Raw genomic sequence first — 22,198 nt, forward strand, 5'->3', positions numbered from 1 at the left:
AATCCAATATGGCTGACAGACCAGGCATTAACAACCTTCTCCATCACTCCCTGTGAAGCAGAGGAGGATGGGAGTCCACATCGCTCATAATGGAACAGCAACACAATTGTTGTGCTGACCTTTCTCTCTTCTCTTCTTCTCCTCCTCCCTTCGCCAAGCCTTCGTTCATCCTTGCAGCTTGCTGATGGACGGGTCAGGGATAATATCACGTTGCGTCATAAACACCAATCTTTGCATAAAGACATTTTATGTCAGTTCCTCCCCCACTACACATTATATTAATGTCTCTCTTTCTTCTCCTATTTTTCTTTTACCCCTGTGTGCTGAGTTGCTAATTCATCAGGATGAGATAGTGAAGCATGCCACTGCTGCTGTCGCTGAACCCCATTAATGTTTCGTGTACATGTTTAACTCCTAATGAAAACTAAATGTTCTGTGTCCAATGAACGACATACATCACTTGCTGACACTTTTCCCCTTTTTCCTATGCACATTTTCTTTTTGCCACACATTTGCAGTGAAGAAAATACCGTTAATATGGCAGCTCCCTATTCGGGATATCACAACTGCCTGACATTATTTACTATGTATGGGAGTGTGCGTTTCTTGTCTCGTGGTGTTGAGGAAAAGGCCACAGTTCATCATGAATGGTGAGTATAATTGCTAAACGGAAAGCCAAACTTTTACTAATAAACAGCGAGGGACCAGTAGGTCAGGTTGTTTGAAAGTGTGTTGGGTCCTAATGATGGCTGCTTCTTCTAATAGGCCGGCTTCCAGCTTAGTGACCATGGCCATTAGCCGGCCGTGCTGACCCTCTGTACTCCCCGCAGACAGAAGACGACAGCTCTAAAACAGTGGGCGAGACTCACCTCACACCTGCCAGGTTAATCATCTCATAGAGGACAGCTGATGCCGAAACAGCGAGTGAAACGAAAGCCACCTGAGACGCTGACGAGTCACGACAATGGCTTGATGAGCTTCTGATGTTGTTAACTCACCGCTGGCTGCTCATTTGCAGGGGGTGGGGGGTGGGGGTCGCATTCACCTCGAACTCTCAACTTGTGATGATGTTTCCAATTTGTGTTGGTGCGCGTATGTTTTTGTGTGTGTCACAAGGGGTGGGGGTTAGTCTTCCGTTTTAGTACATGCACGTTAGGTTAATAAGGTTAAACACGTAATTTCTTTAGAGAAGTAAATTGTCATTTTATGGCAGGGCATTCTAGTCACGCACTGCTTTATATCAAAGCCATAATAGAGGGCTGATGCAAAGTTAATTGGCTTAGATTATTGTCACGACACAATGTACTTCAAAGTCAACGTGCACACACATGCACTATACAGGGAGTATCAGCCACTTAACAGACTTGTTGCAGGTCAATGCACAAATCAAATAGACATACAGCAGCACTATGGGCATTAACTTCCACTGAATGGGATTGGCTAAAGCCATCATTAACTGCCAAATGCATCTGAGTCCATTGCCAGATCATTTAGTACACCACACAAATAACAAACACAGGAAGCTAAACGTCTCCCTTGCTGATCATTCAGCCAATGAAGATGATTTAATTGATACAACATGCTGGATGTGTTGCTAGGGCCCAGCAACCATTACATAACTATCAAACATTGCCATGAAAAGAATCCAGAAGAATAATTTGGACTTTAAAAAAAAAAAAGAAACACATGAGGTTGTGACCCAATATTTGTCTGCAGATGCTATTCTCTCGAGAGACAACTCCACTGACCTAAAACACACAAACAACCGCACGCCCGTACACACAGACTCAAACGAGGGTGCACCAGCTGTCAGTGTGCTGAGCCATGATGTCCAGGGCAGATTGCCTGCTGCACCCAGAGCCCGTGTCTCATGTGTCCAGCTGACCACGTCAACTCCCAAGTCAGGGATCGAGCGAGAGGATGAGATGATGGCGTTATGATGCAGGAAAAAGCACTCAAATACATATATTTTTAAAAATCTGAAAAAAAAAAAAACGTTACATTCCTGTAACCGCTGTAACTATATATTCACACACCACTGCATTTTAAAAAAGCATGCAGGTTTAGATTTTCACAAGAGTTGCAGCTTTGCAAACATCTTTTGTTACCGTCGATCTTCAATATTTTTTTTTTTTTTTTTAATGATTTTTACTTTAATGTCATTTACTGTCTTACTTTCCGGGAGTCTTTTTTTTGTATACGTACAAATCTCAAGTCTTATTCTGAAATTAAATTCTTCATAATTATCCTAACTTCTCCTCCGCTCGTGTCAGCGTGCCCCATTCTGTCGACTTGTGATATCGCCATTTGTAATCTAAACATTCATTTTTAAATTTCACTCCTTATTATCTACTTGGAGAACAGAGTTGCTGAATGCACCACAGTACCAGGATGTCAGCAGGGAGAAAAACCATAGCTGGAGAGAAAATAACAATCTTTTGTGTTGCTCCCTCATGGCACCAACACATCGTTGCCCTTTGGAGCCAATTACAATTTTATTTATTTATTTTATTTTTTTTTTTACAACGTCATGTCCCTGAAGGAAAGCATCATTGAGCAATCACTGGGCATAATTTATATCACAGTGATGAACAGCAGCTATAACAAGTGTTTTATGACACCATCAGCACCTTACAATGTCCTCTGAAATTAATTCAATTAAAATCACTACGCAGAATATTAAACCATTTCATGTTTAGCTGCCATTAAGAACAAAGCCGAGATCAAAATTTGTCACAACCACTTTGTTGGTTTGAGTGCTTGGGTTTGCTCAAGTGGCTTTCTGGACGCTTTTATACCAGAGTATCTCTATGTGGTATGGTGTACTCTAAACATAATGTATGTATATTAGGGTTTATGTATGGGAACTTTGAAATACTGACCTGCTGCAGACAGCAGTAGTATTGGCAGTGATCAAACACAGGGGAGGAAGCAGAAATGGGATGTGTAAAGAAAAAAAAAAAATGCTCCATCGACCATCATATGTAATATGGAGCACGGCTGACTGATGTATGTTTGTCCCCAGATGACAAATATTTACTCCTCCGCATGTCTGGGATTCACAATACATTTTTCAATGGGACAACCATGCTTCAACAATAAATCCTTCAAACACACACACACACACACACACACACACACACACACACACACACACACACACAACTCTGTCAAACACACACACATGCTCCTGTATACTGTACACGAGCATACAGATTCATGAAGCTGAAACACACACACACACCTGGAAAAAAACATGTGCACTTACACAAAATATAGACCACAAGCATGAAAAAATTGATATAACTGCTCAGAGACAGCTTTGTCTGTCTCTCGATCAATGGGAGATGCAGAATTATGCATGCAGATATGCTCAAACACCAACGCATTCAGATACCTTACAATATCTGTGGTTATTAAGGGGGGTCTGGAAAACAATAAATCACTGGCAGTAAAAAAACAAACAAACCCCACTTATATTATATTGTATTGTTATTATTATTATTATTATTATTATTATTATTATTATTATTATTATGTATAGAAACTGGCTTGGATGCATTGTACATGTAGGAGAGAATGGCAACCCAAACTTCATCACATCACGTTTGCATCAGTGGTTAGGGATGCAGAGAGGCTTAAGAAAAATAAAATATCAGGGAGTGAAGGACAGAAGGAGAGGTGGGAGCTGGGAGGACGGGGGTGAATAAGTAAATCAGTCTCACACATGCCACACATGATGTTATTACAATTTTCTCTCATTTAAATGAATAGAAAATTGGCTGCTAAGTATGCACATTGATGCAGGGCTGTACATCTGTGTGCATGTATTAATCCAGGATACTAATAACACGCTGCCTACACTGTTCCCTGTCGAGAATATTTCCATGATAGATGCGTTCCTAAAGCTTTGGTCACGTTGTCAACTTTGAGAATTGCCATCAAAAGCCAGCGACATAAATCATCTCTACTCTAAACAGGCAGCACTTTGAATGATTAAATGCAGTTTTTTTTTTTTGAGTGATGTCATTAAACAAGCAAAAAAAAGTTAGCTGTTATTTGTGTAAATACGGAGGATAGCAGCACCTTTAATGAGGCTTACACCTTTGAACAGGAGCTTACACATCTGCTTATTTCGGTTTGTTGACTTTTATTCATTAATTTTTCCTGTCATCTATTTGAGGCGACACCTCAGCAGGGTGGTCCAAGCAGAGAAGAAACGCTGTGCCGTCTACCTTTCCCACCAGCGCCGACACTTTTTAAGCTCCTGTCAATGTCAAAGAGCTGGCATTTTGAGAACTGCGCTTTAATGACAGCGGCTGCATGTGTGCGAGTATATTTGTTTGTGCAAATGTGTGTGAATAAATGGCTCAAAGTGATGTTAAACAAGATCAACAGCTGCGAGTCGGAATTTGTGTACATTACAGCACAAAGAGGGCGAACACGAGACACATTTATCTTTCTGATTTGAATCGTTACACGGTCAGACCTGTGATTCCGAAACCACAATCCTATTCTTAGAAGCATCATTAACACTGTGTGGGCTTAGAGTCTCCAGATTGGAAGAAATATATTCATCGCTCAAGTGCCACAGCTGATGCTTTGTCGTCATTCACTTCCAGATGTTTCCACGGACAAGCCAGTTTCATGGCTGAATCAGTCTCTCAATCAATCCGTTTTCTACAGTAGTGGTTTAATCACTGGTTGGGACTCTCCAATAAACTCTGCATCCTGCATAATTCAGTGACACCACAGTAGCTTGGGTATTTTACTCAAGTTACATATATGCTGTCCTCTTTCATTACACATTTTAGGGCATTCCAAATTAAGTATGAGAGCATTCAGCTGCTTTTTGAACAAATAAACTTTTGATCAAGGTCTCACATTAAGTAGCGCCTCCTCAAGAGATGAAGAGCTTAGTTTAAACTGAATATGCATAATTCAAATGTACGGCAAAGATCAAGTTGCATTTTCAGTTAGAAAAGTGCTCCTCCTTGAGTGTTTGTGTTGTAAAAACAGCACAGTATTATTATTATTATTATTATTATTATTATTATTGCTATTTAATTTAGCATGTTACCCTGAGTGTACAAAGTCACTCCAACGAAGCAAAAATATTTAGCTAAAAAGCAAAAAATAAATTCCAAGATCCCTCTGCAGAGGTTCTTAAAAATGAATCAAGAGGCTACAGAATGTTTTGAGAAATTCACAAAGCACAGTAGCCTGTGCAGCCATGAGAAACACTAGATAGATTGATGTAGCTCATTTTAGAGCTAGATTTAAAATGCCTTGCTGTAGCAAAACTCAGGATGTAAATGCCTCAGATTATTCAAAGCTTCACCCGTTTGGCGTTTTAGTACATGCTTTTCTAAAAGAGTCACAGAGATTTAAACACATTTTGAGTTAATAACTACACGCAACCCTCAAAGGAACCAAAGGTATCCTGAGCTGTCGGGAGGGGCAGACGCGGTCGCAGTCTTTGACATCCAAGACACGCACACGCTCATGGATTTGTCTTCCCCTTGCGCTTAGCCGGAAATGAGGTTATCCAAAAACAAGTTGATTAAAGAACTGGGAAGAAACAGAAATGCAGACGGGGAGGGAAAGAAGGCATTCTTAAATCTTTGAAATGGATGTTAGGAAATAACAGGGGGAGGAGGAAGGAAAAGACAAGAGACAATTTAGATTACCAAGTTAATCCTTTAATTACCGGATATGCCTCGAGCTAAAATGAGGTTTCACACACACTGCATTTTACAACATTTCGAACTGGAGAAAGCCAAGCAGACCAAAATGATCAAGAGCCATAAACCTCAAAATAATAGAATGCCACTATCGGTAGTAATCTATATTGTTCACGATGCTGGAAAACTAAACTAAACACTACAAATTGCAACTGTTACTTTGAGAGCTTTACAATTTCATTTATCCCGTTCGCTTTTAGATGGCCTCGCAGTGCACAACATGCCAGACGTTCCCACTACAGTTTAGAGACCGTCCAAAAAATAAAAAGAAAAGGTTCAATTTGGCAAAATGACAAACCAGCAGAGTGTATAACTGCTGATTTCGGCAGAAGTTATTCAGGCTTTTCTAAAGGCTTTTGACACAAACCATTGTAAACGTGAGGCCCCCTGCGACACTTGTCACCATGTCAACCTGCCTGTTTCTTCCTCCTCCTCCTCGTCTAATCATTTACCCTCCTCTCAGCAAAGATCCAGGTGGAAAGAAATGGGGGATGACTGGCGCCATCTAATTAGTGTGACGGAGCATGGAGGCTCCTCAGCATTAGACAGAGAATTAGAACACCACAACAAAGATATGATCCATAACAAGGCTGAGATAAAGCATCACCTGTTCAACTCTAATTACTGTAACCGTATGCCAGCACCAAATTCCCAATTTAACAAGCCACCCGCACTTACTGTAGCGGTGACACACTAAGCCACTGGGCTCACTAACACTACAGTGTAAAGATAAGGCAAACACATGCTTAAGTACAGAAGGGGAAATCTCACTGGTAGGGATGCACCGAAATGAAAATTCTTGGCCGAAACCGAAAACTGTAGAAGAGCAAACCAAGACCGAAAACCTAAACACTGAAAGAAATTAGGCCAATTATTAGTACCACTGCATTTATGGCTATGACTGTGTACTAACTTTACTAAAATCAAGGCATTGCAATTGTATAAATTAATATTAAAGTTTAATTAAAAAAATATCTAGCATATGTAGCATATGGCTACATTCTGATAGTCACATACAGTATATAGTAGCCTAAGAACAGAATAGCTTACCTATTATTATTATTTGAGGAACTTTCTTGCAGGATTTCATTGAACATATCAGACAACGAGGGTGCATGCCCCTCATCTGGTGCAGAGAGACGAGTCTTTTGTTCTGCGCTCTGATCTCCTCCTGCGCTGGCCGCTGCTCCGTGCGCGGGTTCTCCGCATCCATCGCGGCCTGGATCATTTCCCGTGCTTTATTTCCGCATCCAAGTAATGGTCTTTATAACGTGGATCAAGTACAGTCGCGATGAAGTGCAGAGGATCTGAATAGATCTCACTGAAACGTGTGCTGACAGACTCTAATGGTGTAGACACATATAGCCGACGGGCGACCGTTGACAGAAAACCCCGTCGATATGATCAGTCGCGTCCCCGAGTTCCAAAAAACTGCCACAGAACAGACCAAAAAGACGAGAGGAGACGAGACATAATACATCTCTATAACAGCAGGCGGCGCTAATCTGTATTGTTGCCCAAGAAATGAAAACCGGCAGCTGATTGGACGAACGCGTCACATGGGTTTGTTTTCTCCGGAAATTCAGAGCCAGACTGTCATGGCGGCCGTTCAGAATACGATCTCATATTGTACTGAAATAGTTCACTGAAACGTGTTTCTGAAAACATTTTAAGCGAGAAATAGGCCATGCAAGTTGTATGAATCTGTCTTCATTTCAGATCAACAAAGGTCAGTTTAAAAGATTTTCATCAGATTTTGAGAGACTGTAGTCACCTCATTCCGCTCGTCATTTCCGGGTGAGTCCCGACTTCCCTGCCGCCGACCGAACATGTCAGGTCGGCCAAAATGAACTCCAACAGCCCCCCAGACGGACGACGGCACGGGACAGATTTGAGTCACTCACCTCGCCATACTGTCCCACGGCCGATAATCGGCCTGACATAAGAGTACATAAGAGCCTACTTCTCATTGTTTTCACTCCGTGGTCCGTCTCAACCTCTTTGCTTAGGAGACGCTTTGCAGGTGGAACGGATCGGGTACTGACACACGTGCAGGTCGTGGTTTCTTTTTGAGTCATCACAACATTTTCGGCCGTATTGTTTCGGTGATAAAAGTATTTCGGCCGAAAACCGAAAATGCCCTTTTGGGCCATTTTCGAAGTGCAGAGGATCCGAATATTCGGTGCATCCCTACTCATTGGTTGACAATTTGACGACACAGTCGCATTATATTTTAACAGTAGCTACTAGCAAGTGTTCACTTTCAAAAACGCCTGTTGCTTTGCTTGACCTGGGACGTGCCATGGTTGTTATCAAGTCCGTTAGCTCCACTACACTAATTTGCATAATGAGATGTGGGCAGATTTTAGGATAATAAAAATGTTTGATCCCAGGTTTAAATTACACTAGATATATTTAGATAATATACCCTTGCTCACTTAATGAGCCATGAAATAGACAAATAGACATGTTATTTGTAACAGCTTTCATTTTTTCTATATTTCCCATATTCCAGAGACTAACGTCAAATGCCAAGTCCCGCCTCTATAATCCATTAGTATGACGAGAATAATGAATGCTGCAACTGCATGAACTGCAGACATGTGTCAGCAGCATTATCCAAAGACAAAAGTGTTTACCACAATGTAACATGTTCACAAGTGGCAAAGACTCCGAGGCGGACGTAAAAGAGAAATGTAACCGGTAATTGTATAGATAAGTGTGAACCTGACTACAATAAAAGACAGAGCTGGTTATCTGATATGAAGATTCCCTGCAAAGCAAGGCACATTTGAACTCCACGTGTGTAAAGGGTAGCAGTCGAAGGCAGAAGCAGCGAGGAGAACTAATTTCAACCTGAACAGCTTTCTGATTATTCACTCCATTTTTATTTATTTTTTATTTATTTTTTTAGCTCCTTCCAGTCCTCCTGACATCACAACCAATAGCAAAGACACACTGAAGTCTGTGATTTAGCAATGCATGCATACAAATCGTTTTTTGGAAGAAGCACCTCTTCCTAAAATGGAGCTGATGTTGCTACTTGATTTCTACTAGACAGTCCAATTTATTTTGCTTTAACAACATTGAAGCTGGTATAAAAGAGGGAATCGGAAGAGATGGGGCCACACTTGAGCAAAGTGCTTGTACTGCCTTAACCCTGCAGATCAGATGTAATGGTCTAGGCTTTAAGCTACCATAGGCTCCGACTGCTGATGCCTACACAATGAAATTCCCTACACCTGGGACAGACAACTCCTGAAACATCGTCTTAAGAAAATAAATGCATTATTGTACCTCATCAATTTCCTTTTAAGAGATACCTAAAAAGTGTTCGGTTGGTTTATATAGAACGTTTTAATGCAGAAAATCTGGAGGGAAATTTCAGCCAATAAGAAATTGATTGATTATGTGATTAGCAGGAGAAGCAATAGAATTTAGTGAGTCACAGATATACTGTTTATTTCCCAATAGTAGAAGTAGTATTTAAAGGATAAGCCTGGCGATATTCTATAGTTTGGTTATAGTTTACAATTCCCGTGAAACCCTTAAACCAACATGTTAGTCTGTCTCTCAATATTTTCTGACTTTCCCTTTCTCTCTGTGGCAAGGACTAAATATGTAAGTCTTTAATACAGGTCACAAACGTAAAATTTCGTTTTCTAAAAAAGCTTAATAGTTTACTGAAAAGGCTGGAAACAAATTTTTGGGTAACATTATTTTAAAAGGAATACATAGAGTATTTGTTGGGGACTGTTTTCTAGATAGATAGATAGATAGATAGATATTTATTGAACGGTGTTGCAGCAGCAAAATATCACACAGCTCACATACAGAGTATACATTAAATAGGAAACAATATACATTAAATAATTGAATACTACACAAGCAATATTTAAAATATATACATAATTTGTAACTAAAATGTACAACCGTTTCAATAAGTTGGAGTAAAAATGTACAACTGTTTCCCTAGTAATGATAGGATGTAGATAAACCTATTGTGCAAGGTTGTGCAAGGTGCATTCAGTGCAGTTTTGATGTCTATGAGTCTGTGGATTAATACACATTTGACACTCTGGAGAGTATTTATGGCCCCGGGACAGAGTACATGGGATTGACTCTAAATAAACTACAGTACCCATATTCATGATAATGAGGGAACATGTGACTCAGGGTCATTTATTCTTTTCAATTATTTGGGAGCAATGGAGCTCCTTAGCACAGAGGAGTAAGCTGCAGTATATCTGGCATTGGATAAAAAGACAATACTTATTATTATGGGATAAATGTATTGTTGGCTTTAGTCTTTTCATGGGATTTGTTGACAATAAGAAAATTATAAAATATCACCGCATGTATCCTTTAAATTAGGGCTTGGTTTAAAAAATAAAAATAAAAAAATCAACCTGATTTAAATTAATTTAAATTGATTTTCATTTGAAAGATCCAAAATCGATTCATACAATCCAAGAACAAATCTTTGTATCCGTATTATATGAAACTAGAAGACCTAATGAATCCATTGGTACCAACTATGTCATGCTAGCTTATCGGGAAGGGGGCAGGCAGGAGATTTAAGCACGTCAAACGATTATTTTAGCACCCTTTGTCTACCAGAGAGGACAAGTTAGCTGTTAGTAAGTTAATGTTAGTTATGTTTTACCAAGCTAAGGCACTTGCAAACATAGCACTATAACTTTCTGATTTATCCACATTCCACTAACATAAGCTGCATACTGTGTACACAATGCAGCTTTAGTTTAACTTACAGACCTATCACTTGTTTACTATGCAAGACATCTTGATGACAGCCATACTCCACCCTCAACCTTTAGCCATTTTGCCATAAGGAGCTAGGTAGCCTTTTGAATCAGTGAGTACATTAGCATACTATCTTACTTACCACTCAGGGGCTGGTATGCAGGGTTCAAACCTCCATGGGGTGCTCAGGTTAACTGCTTCATATACTACCGGGTAGTTTAAACGATAGCAATGAATCATAATTTATGTATTTTTTATATATGTTGTATGTAAAATCTTAAATCTGCAAAGTGAGCAGTGAGTACACTTGTAGTAATGTAAAAAAACCAAATGCTATCATTCTCTTAAAGGAACACGCAGACTTATTGGGACTTTAGCTTATTCACCGTATCCCCCAGAGTTGGATGAGTCCATACATACCCTTCTCATCTCCGTGAGTGTTGTAACTCTGTCCGACGGCCCCACTGGTAGCTTAGCCTAGCACAGATCCTGGAGGTAACCGGTTCCAACTAGCCTACTGCTCCGAATAAGTGACAAAATAACGCCAACATTTTCCTATTTACATGTTGTGATTTGTATAGTCACAGCGTCTACAAATAACAAGGTCACATGAGACACAGCCATCTTCTAACTGTATACGCACAACCGGCGCAACGTGATAGAATGTCTCTGAACAGATTCACGCCCACTTTTAGGGGAAAACAATCCCACGTTCCCCATAGATGACAACAGCATAACAACCTAGGAAATGTAAATCACTCCAAACTTTTACTTTAAACAAACTGTTTTGAATTAATAACTATGCCGAGAGGTTACGGAGTAGTTTGTTGCACCAACAATAGATCCAAAAACCCTGGTCTTCGATTTGTCCTCTTGCCATGTCCTAAAATAGATCCTGATAGATGGGCTTTGGCTCCAGGCTATAGACCAGACCAGCGGCGATCAAACTTAGTTTATTAAGGTATCGTGAATGCTCAGGTTCAGGCAAGGTTATACAATATAAACATTAGACATGTATAAAACAAACCATCTGTTTAACAAGAAAAAAATCCACACACATTTGTCAAAATTATGATCCAAACATACGTCAAATTGCATTGACTTCTATGGGACCGTCTGTTTTCTATCCCCCAAAAGGCGGCGCGGCCTTGAGTTTTAGCGAAGTATCCGTATGTGCCGGTTGTGCGCATACATACTGGGAACTATATTCTCAGAAGGCGAAGCAGTGCTACTTCTGCTACTTGGGCGGAGTGATATGCTTGCAGCACCTGAGAAGCCCCGAGCAGAGAGTAGCAATGCAAATCAAAATCAAATCACAACATGTAAATAGGAACATGTTGGCGTTATTTTGTCACTTATTGGGAGCAGTAGGCTAGTTGGAACCTGTTACCAGGATCTGTGCTAGGCTAAGCTCCAGCATAAGACAGAGTTACAACACACACGGAGATGAGAAGGCTATGTATGGACTCATCTAACTCTGGGGGATACGGTGAATAAGCTAAAGTCCCAATAAGTCGCCGTGTTCCTTTAAAAAGATAATGTAATGACAATGTAAAGTCTCAAACAACGGAGATACTCAAATACTCAATACATCCAAACCACACTGGTACTCGAGTAATATGCTTAGTTACTATCCTGCTCTTTTGGGGACACGAGGTTGTGTGTGTCTGCAGCATACAGGAATCCTCCTCCTGGGCTGTTACAGCAACTGATGATCTTCTGACAGATGATGTGATGAGGTGGGACAGCGCCGCTAATAACACCTCACCGCAAATAAGGGCTAAAGACATGCACCGTCTGATAACAAGGGAGCTGCTCTCATTGTACAGGAGGTACTGCACATTTTAATCTTCATCTCTCTACTTTATTTCTACTCTGCACTCTTATCAATTTTTATTTGATCGTTTTAAGAATCCCATTTTAAAATATATATATAAAGTGAGTGGTAAACATGTTAAACGGTATGTTATTTTTACATGTTTGATGATTAAAACTTTGTTTTTTTTAAAGTTCTGCAGTAAACTTAAAATCACTTTCAAAATTCATCATACTGAACTTGTGCGGAGTCTGAAAATGAAAATGATGTAGTGTGTATAGTGCTAAATATATCAGAATGTAATAACATTTACAAAGTTTAGTTAAATAGACAAACTACAATTATACCAGTGTAATGCAGGTGATTCTGCGCACAGTTCAATCTGCGCTACGGTCTATGCCTTTCTGTAACGGTCAATAAAATCCAGCTGAAAAATCACTATAACCGCGTTTTCCTGGACGATAAGCAGTCCAGTACTCCCACATCGGTTGTAAATGAATTGTGTTCAAGTCACTGTCAGTACAACAAAGTCGTCAGTGCAGTTGTAACAAAGGCCAAGCCTGTTTTTTTCCCCTCACTCACATTTGCAGAAGGGTTACGGCCTGATGTACAATACACACATTCTTCAAGCTGTCCTTGAGATCCTCCCATTGAGGCTTGGGCCTTTAAAATCAGTCATTTGTGTATACAGTAGATACTAAAGAACACTGAGGAAAAATACAGCATGTTTGCTTTGTTATAATAGCATAGGCCTACATGTTGACCACAGAGCTTTCTCCCAGGTTCCCTCACAATGGCAATAATAGCTGGCCTGGGTTATTCCTCCCCCCCTGCCTTCCCAAATCCATAAGGAGCCTTCATGGCCACTCTCTACAGTACATTACAGGGACAGAAATGGCTTACACATCCAACCCAATAATGTGCATGAACAATAGCAAAGCATTAGGTGACTGGCAATAAATATCTGAAAAGAGGCACTTTGCTCCAAGAAAATATACCAATAGATTTCAAGCTGGGAGTCTAGTGGAGACAGCTTATCAGGGCTGTCGACCAATGCGTATAAAAGTGTGAAGAATAGGGTAAAGTGCTTTAACGGAAAAAAAAGATCATAATCTAAAATAAGAACACTTATTCTAAATTGAGTCATTATATTACCTTGTTCTTTCTTGTATGTGTTATAGAAAAGAGAGCCCTTGTGACTAACTGCAATTAGGCTTTTCCTTGTTTGACTGTAAAACTACCAAGGAAATGGGAGTCTCGAACTATAGGCTCACTCAGAGAATTTGAATGTCATTTGGATAATGGAGTGGTACTCCAGGTATTTTTGGAGAACTGCTTTGAAATTCAAGGCAGGTGACGACTGACGGGCTGTGTACGAAGGAACCACCCGGTGAATTTGGTTTTAATGCCAACTAAGAATTTGAAAAGGGAAAATGTTAGTCTGACTAAATTTAGCGTGACAGGCCTTATTTCACTAGATACTCTCTGTCTAAATAATGGGCCACTTCCTCGTATAAAGCAGGACATTGTTTGGCATCCAGGTAAACGCCTGCCCACACAGAGAAAATGTGGGCAGACCACTGCCAGTCTGTCAGTAGTGCATGAGTGAAGACAGGCTTTAAGACAGTGAGGAAACCAGAACAGACTAAACCAAAACATGTAGCAATTTATGTAACAAAATCTAAATTCTGCTAATAGAGCTGCCTACTTGATGTTTTTACTGCTAGTAAATAAATATGCCTTTCAACAAATCCAAAATGGTCTTATTTACATGCACCTTGGCTACAAAACTGAAGATTAAATTAATATTCAATGCAAGTTCAATTCATCACTGTAACATGACAAAAAGACAATAACAGACATAAAATGACAATGGACAGAATAAGAATAACCAATAAATAGCAATAAAAGATAAATTAAAAAACTATTCAAAAAGGGGGAAAACAAACAAATTTAACTTTTAAGAAGTAATTAGTAAGTAGACTGCTGTTCACCAATCATCTTCCATCTAGTTTAACAATTAAACAGTGAACAGCATTTGTTTTTGAGAAATCCAATCGGCATTACGTGGTTATGAGACCAAAGACCGAAAACAAAAATCTGTCTTGATGGTGCGTTCAAGTCCAGAGATGTGGAGTGATACCTACTGTCCTGTGTGCAGCACAAACTCAAAATGAGTTTACCTGTAAAGCTTACTAATGTGACAGAGACAAAGTCTTGTGCATAGGGAATACAAGTTTTTCTTACAACTGTAAATTAAGACTTGTTCTGTGGCTTAATATGAGCCCCCACAGTGGTAAAATACAAAGGAAAGGAGTGATAAACAACAAAGTGCAGAATAAAGATATTTTAGACAGAATTATGTTTCACAGACAGCACTGTCATATTATTGTCACAATTTCTAAGATCCTCTGGACAAATGACTGAACTGTTAAAGCACTTGTCACCGTGTCTCAGCAGATAAAAGCAGGATTGATTGTATTTTTTTCTCTCTTCAAATTTAATGATGAAACCCATCTGTTAAAAATAATACTGCGGTATCATCTATTCAATACTTTGCTGCTTTAGTTGTGTAATTTAGTACATTTGTAATAAATGCACTGTGGTTATTATCTGGTCTAAGCTGCATAGATTTAGGTTTCCAGGGTAAATGGCAAGAGTGTTAGATCTATTACGCCATTAAAACAGTACAAATATGCATACTAGTATTATCAACATCATTACTATTAAACTAGTAATTTTGAAAATATTAGTATCTTGTAGTTGAAAAATAATCACATCAGAGGACGTAATCATCTGTTTAAAGTCACTTTTATAAAAATTTTAATTGTAATGATTCACTTCTACTGAACAGGTTTATTTTTTTCTGGAACAAATTACAAGTCAGTGAGGCTTGTAATTTCCAGTAGTATGGAGCTTTTGGAACACACACAACACTCCCTACAATGCTTACAACTAAATTCCTCTTTGTTCCATTTTGATCAAATTATAGCCCGTCACTGAACGCAATCATATACAAGGTCACCATGCAAAAAGAAGGTGCTTCAAACCTAAATGGTGACATGAGACTAAGCATTGTAGTAACAGACGGGCTTGAGTAATGAAACGGTTATATATCTACATTGCAACGTACAATATATCTGTAACATGAGGACTGATCATAAGTGACACATCCGGCCTGACACTGCGGCACGGCAACCACCTGGCTGCTCCCTCCAGTTGTTTGAGAGAAGCGCTGCTGGTCGAGGGTTATGAATGTTTGTCATTGTGTAAAACAGCCCTTTTGTTTTTTGTCGTCGTGAAGGATCAGAGATCTGATGTCCGGTGGCAACCCGACCCCCCACCCACCCCTACCCCTGCAGTGGAAAGACAGATTGCCTATTTTTCTATCACCTGTGCTGGGGCCGGGCCCATGACACCTGCTAGACGAGCACAGTTTAGTGCTCTCCCTGTCAGCTAACGTATGGGTCTATTGATGTGCTGTGACTGGGCCGAGCTGATCCTACCCAACACGCATTAGGGCCAGCTGTTGTGCCTCATCTGTCGGTGATAGCCACAAACAGACAATAAACACAGGCTGCTCCAAACATAACGCCCCATCTACCTTCACCCCGCGTCCCGCTGCTCACAATACCATCATTTCCTGGCCCCTGACTAAATGACTGTAGAAGTGCCGGCTGTAATTTAGCCCAAGAATGTGGCTGATGAAAAAAAAAAAAAAAAAGTTGATTCAGTGCAAGTACGGTAATTGCAGTCTTGATTACACCCGTCTGAGAAGCTAATTCTGGGATTTAAGATTCAGTGAGGCTTAATAGAATGGTCTACACAATCGCAGAAGACTTCACAATGCAACGTAAACACTACAAATTGCATGCTACTGTGTTTGACATTGATGATTAAGGTTAAAGAATACAATGATGATTATGGTAAGAGCATGAAAACAAACAAAGGACCTTGATAAATACATGTGAAAACCTCCAGACTCATCAAATAATCAGCTGGGGAAAAAAACAAAGAAAATCTGCATATTTCCCACTAACCAAGTATTATAGATTTCACTGCATTCATTATGAGATAAGTTGAGCCAACAACATCAGAGACACGGGGAGACTCTACCTACCCTGTTGAGAAAGATGAGGGAGACGCCCTTTTCAAAGTTTGAGCCCATGAACCCCTGAAAGGTCTGTTCATGCCCCTGCCGGCATGAATAATCACCCCCAGCTCCCCTGTAATGTGCTGCGGATGATATATTGGGCCACATTTATTACTGCACCGCTTCCACCTGGCTAGGAGCAGCAAGTCCTTCATTAATATAAAAAAAAAAAAAACAGGCCTGCAACAAGATTTCTGCACAGCCAAAGACTACATGCTTAGATCCACAGTTAAGACTCCATGACCTATTTGGTCAAAATTGGTCAGTCATGGACAGCTCCCATTTTGCTTATAACAAATCATGACATAGGGCTAATAGTGAGGCTACATCCACACAAAAAAACAAAAACAATATCCGTCCACACAAGCGTTAAGGCTCCGTATTAGAAATTATCGCTTTCCATACACGTCTGAAAAAGCATATCACATGACCATTCGCTTACACAGTGTAAACAGGAAGCAGGTTGTACAGCGTTACTCTGCGGTTGAAAATCATAAATGTATAAGTTGAAAATATAGAAAATACGTTTGAGAAAGAACAACAACAAAAGACTAGGGATGTATTTGCTTGGACTGACAATGAGATGGAACTGTTAATGAAAGGTATGCAAGCCTACCTAACTGATGAGACTGACTGACTGTAGGTGTCTGCATCGTCATTTCCCAAGGTCTCCATTTCTGCCTGTCCAGACTACAACGCAATCCCGGAGTTTTCAAATCTTAACGGGGTCAGGAGCGTTTCCAAATGTCTCCGTTTTAAGGGCTCGTAAACAGAAAAAATATGCTTTTTTTTAAACAAAAACGTACTAGTGTGAATGTAGCCCTAGTCTATTCAACAGTTCAGAGCCACTTGCACTGCTAACCCTTGTCCACTGTGCCTCTATGATTTCGGTCATCTCAGCAGGAAAGGAGAGCAACAGTCCAATCAAGACACGTCTAGGCTTTAGCTGGAACACATGTGCACGACATGTGTTACGATTGAAGATTAGTCCTGCCGGATAACACATTCTCTTATTTGAATGGTAATATGGGATTAAAATTGCCAGCACGTCTTAGTGGTTTTACAGGATTAAAGCACCATTACATTACATCCTTTAGCTGTAAAATTAATTGTACACTTTTCCCCTTTAGACAAAAATGTCAGACAACTAACTTAGAAACAATACCAATGGTTTCTGACATCAGGGTCATGCTGACATGTTATAAAAAGCCGTTTTGAGGCATATTTAAAAATAGAATAAAATCATGTAGGCTCATGACAGTGTTCAGTCAGGAAAAAAAGAAAAATGATAATGAACAGATTTATATACCAAAACAGCGGCTTGAAGTCTAACCAACAAAAGAAGACGTTTGACTTTTGGCAGTGTCTTTTGATGAAGACGGTTATAAATTCAGTACTATGAAGTTACGCAATATGATATGTCAAAAACTCAGAACATTTAGCGAATAGTAATGTGATTACTTTCCTACTGGGATGAATAATATCAAGCATAACAGTGCAGCACTGCAGAAAACCAATCCAACATATTTGGCAGACTTACAAAAGCTTTTACATGGCCCACCTTCTCTGAAGGTTGCTAGGTTTCTAGATGTTGGCTCTCCCCCTCCTTTCATTTCTCTCCCTCTGACGCTATAAACTGCAAGTATTGCAAATGCAGTCCTAAAGTTGATAAAGGTCAACACTGTTAAGTGCCGTATGTATGTGGGAATAGCCTTTAGTATTACACCACCTTATTCAGGTGCCGAGAGCCTCAGCCTCTCGGTATTCTTAACTAATGTAAGCAGAAAGCAAAAACGTTGCCAGCTATTGCACCTGCAGAGCCAGTGGGCAAATATGTGTGCATGTATAGTGTTTGTACATCTGTGTATGTAAAGCATGTGTCAGAGAATGCATGTGTGCTGAGAGGCCACAACATGATTCAATTTAAATCCATCTTCTACACAGAAATGACTTATTTGTCCAATTTATTACAGTGTTCCATTCGATTGTAAAAAGCCTGAGAATTCACACGCCTCTTGATTGAAATCATTTCCACTGGGAGAACCTAGCCAACACCCTCAGAGGAGCCGCTATTCTGAAAGTGAGTGAATCATTGATTTTCAGCCGGAAATCATCAAGGCAAATCTATGGTAAATGAGAGAGTGGAGATAACAACTGGTCTAGTTCAGCAGGATATTCAGTTATCGCTGTATTCTTTTATAGACAGGCCACGGTATCCAGCTATTTTCAAGCTTGTGGTTAAGTGAAGACCAGACACTCTCAGAGGGAGTTTGTTCCTGCGCTTTGCTAAAGTGCAAATGGAAAGCACCCTTGAGTGATCAAAATTGTGTGAGAGAGAGTTTGAAATAAATTGTAATCTTGCCAAAAATAAAAAAAAAAACGAGGCAAGAAAGCAATAACATCCTGAACTAACACAGAAATCCTATTCCAAGTTCTACACCAAAGGGTTGCTCTATGAAAATGAGCTGCTTTGATGTTTGATTAAAAATGATCCTCCTCCTTTGAATCCCTGTAAGAATTGTTTGGAAATTAATAAAGCTTGAATTAGATTTAATAAAAAGGGCGAACGGCACAAAAGCCAGTTCAATAAAAATACACAACATTGTACATTCCAGCCTTTTTTCACAGCAACAGATTTGACATCTTCATTGGGAAATAAACAGCAGCTATAAAAAGAGCATCTTCTACGCTGCACCAACAATCATTCAAATACCATGACAGTTTGTCCAGTGCAAAATATGTTTTTACAGGACAGTGCATACCTAGTCTGGAGTTGCATGTGCGTTCCAAATAGCAAAAATAATTTTGTGCTACAGACTCCAATTAATCAAAACATTTCTTTGTCACACGTCAAACTACAAACATTAGCAAGGACAACACATTAAGCAATGACAGACGCTGCAGACTTGAGAATAAGGTGTCTGGCTGTGCTGCTGCTGACAGCAAGAGACACAGATTAAGGCAGAAAAAACTCCTTGTTGTGGGTGCCGATATGCCCTTGGTATGAAAATGTTCTTTGACGCTAAAGCATCCAAGATGATAACGGGCCCCATCTCGGCTTGTGCTTTGTCACCAGGTCTGTTTTCATTTATCTATGTAGAGCACATTGAGAAAAAAAGGTCAACGTAGAGCTATAAAATAGAAGAGGTATGATTTGTATACTTAGAAAACATGAAAAATTCAGGCAGCAGGGTTGTCCAGCCTTTGATGATTAGGTTTGAAACTCAGCCGATATCTGAAAAATAAACTCGATAGAAGCTCGGTTGTTGCACAACCATCGGTATTGGCTCCAGCTCCAACAAATAAAACGGTAGGACTGCCTGTGCATTTCAGGCTGCTTTACAACTTGACATGAAAACATATTAAGCCTGATGTTTCAGATGAGTCGTGACTCACTTGACACATTCGTCTGGCTGTGTCGGCCTTTACCATTTTGAGATTATACAACTGATTGACTTGGCTGGCCCGAGTCTACTTGTTAGGGAGCTGTGATGGACAAGTGCCAGAACCTAGATGAAGATAAACATGTGGTTCAAATGTCCAAATGCAGGAGTCCATCAGTAAGTAAAGCAATCAGCTGTTTTGAGGTACGTTTTCATGTGAGAGAAGCCGTCAACAGGACAAAGAGCCGGGCGCTGCACTGCACTTTATCGCCTGCCTCGTATGAACAATAAAAAAAGAAAAAGGCTGGCACCCGTTACGGGGTGTGTGTGGGTGTGTGTACACATTTGAGTGCATGCGAGACTGAATCTCCAGAGCAGCTTAAGTGAATGTGATAAGCAGGAGAAACAGCGTTCTGCTTCTTGCAGGCTGCTTTCAACGATCGCTGGGAATTCATTGCTCTTTCCAACTGTCAAGCAGGAAGAGAAGGAGGAAAGTGTATTTAAAGGATTTTCACAGTCCTTAATGCTATTTATTACATCTCACCAGCTGCTGCGAGGAGAGGCTACATGTAATTGCGGCCATAGATCTTTTGGCCTGAAGACAACCAATCAAGATGGATTCCTTTTCCGTTGCTGGGATTGACCGTGAGTGAATCCTGGTGACTTAGAGACGGGACATTATTTAACATGGACCCAGAGTGACGTTAAGGAGCATTAGGTTCCGGGGTTGTTAAAGCACTTGTCAAGCTCCAAAGGCATCCATCTGCACAACGCTGGCTTCAATCAATAGATAAGTAATCGGCTGCAATGAGAGCCAGCATGCGGTATTACTCACTGCCTCTGTCCTGAAACAGCCCCACCGCCCAGGGAGCGGTGGAGCACAGAGCATGCAGCTCCATCATGAAGGAACTTATCTTTCAGCTGAGCATGACGGTATCGATAGCCCAGAACACAGCACCTTTGTATTGGTACGATCACTGAGAGGGATTGTGCTTTCATGTTGCAATCTTTTCCTGCAAGCGCCAAGTTAAATGTGCAAACAACTTGCCTTCACTATAGCTCACATGAACCCGATACAACCTATGGCGTGTACATTATTTCAATGTTGAGCTGTTTTGATAAAAAGGAATGCAAGGTAACACGTCAGTCCTCGGGAGCAGCTTCACCAGATGTGGTTTAGTCATAGTACGGTATGTGACATTACCTCCATGCCATTTCATTTTCTACGAGGATCTGTGAAATGCTGCACAGGAAATGATGGAATTGTAAATGGCGTGGATAAAGCAGGTGTGTGGGAAGCGCGTCGGGAAAAGCTGGAATCAGTGAACTTGCAAAGGTTGTGGAAATTTGCAGCATGGCGGAGTTAACATTTGAGATCCATCGTTGAAAATCACTTTCAAATATGCACATTATTCCACAAGCATCTTCACAAAAAGCACGAAGCCTGCTAGATCTACAGTATGTATCGTAATGGCCAGCACGATTACAGATTAACACCAATCTGAAGTGGCAAATGATGCGCAAAATATGATATTAGTAAAAAAAATGATAGTATTCCAAACTTCCACTTGTCATGTTTATTCTGTTTAAACCTTGACTTTAAACCCAGCTAAACTAACCAATGCACCCCCATTTATAGACTCATCAAATAAGATTATGAGATTATTCTTGTATGGAAACTAAAAGTAGGACAAAAGTAATTCCTTTCCTCTTTTGGGTAACCTATAAAAAAAAGGTCAGCATGTGTTAGAGATGAGTTTCTGACTAATTCAATTGCACCTACTTTATGGTTGTACTTTACATCACCACCACTTCATACTTGCTAATGATCCATATATAAGCAACAAATGTTTGTTTTAGCAACAGCATAAGAGCTAACAAGCTGCTCTGCTCAATATAGCTTATTAGGAACAATGACTGTGCAGTGTCGGAGAAAAATATAATTATTTCTGTTAAAGTTCAAAAGACTAACATTAAAACACATGACCCAGAACTTTGATCTGGACTTTTATGGAGAATACCACCGAAAAATAATTTTATGCAAAAAACACTACACTATTAAACAGCAAGAATGTACTTTAGCTGACATATTGATTATTTTACAACTGGAATAAATATTTGCTCATATGCAGCTTGTGCACTAACCCTCTAAAGTTTTTGGAAAATGTGTGCAAAGAGTAAAAGTATAAGCGTTTGGCAACGGGAGCAGTATTACAGCAAGAAGACATCTGTATGATGCATACGCGTCTGACATAGGTGGTGCCTTGCGGCTGCATAGCTGTGTGCGGCTTCAGCTGTAGGAAAAAAATTGAATCTTATTGGGCCTCATTCACCAACC

At 40.1% G+C, this 22,198-nt stretch overlaps 1 protein-coding gene across 4 annotated transcripts in view; it reads right to left on the bottom strand.

The window, feature by feature from the left end:
* The window catches only part of unc5a (unc-5 netrin receptor A), a 143,598-nt gene that overhangs the window by 72,356 nt on the left and 49,044 nt on the right, over positions 1-22,198 (bottom strand). The window lies entirely within an intron of this gene.

The sequence above is a fragment of the Perca fluviatilis genome, chromosome 10 (assembly GCF_010015445.1).
Source record: "Perca fluviatilis chromosome 10, GENO_Pfluv_1.0, whole genome shotgun sequence".
NCBI lineage: Eukaryota > Metazoa > Chordata > Actinopteri > Perciformes > Percidae > Perca > Perca fluviatilis.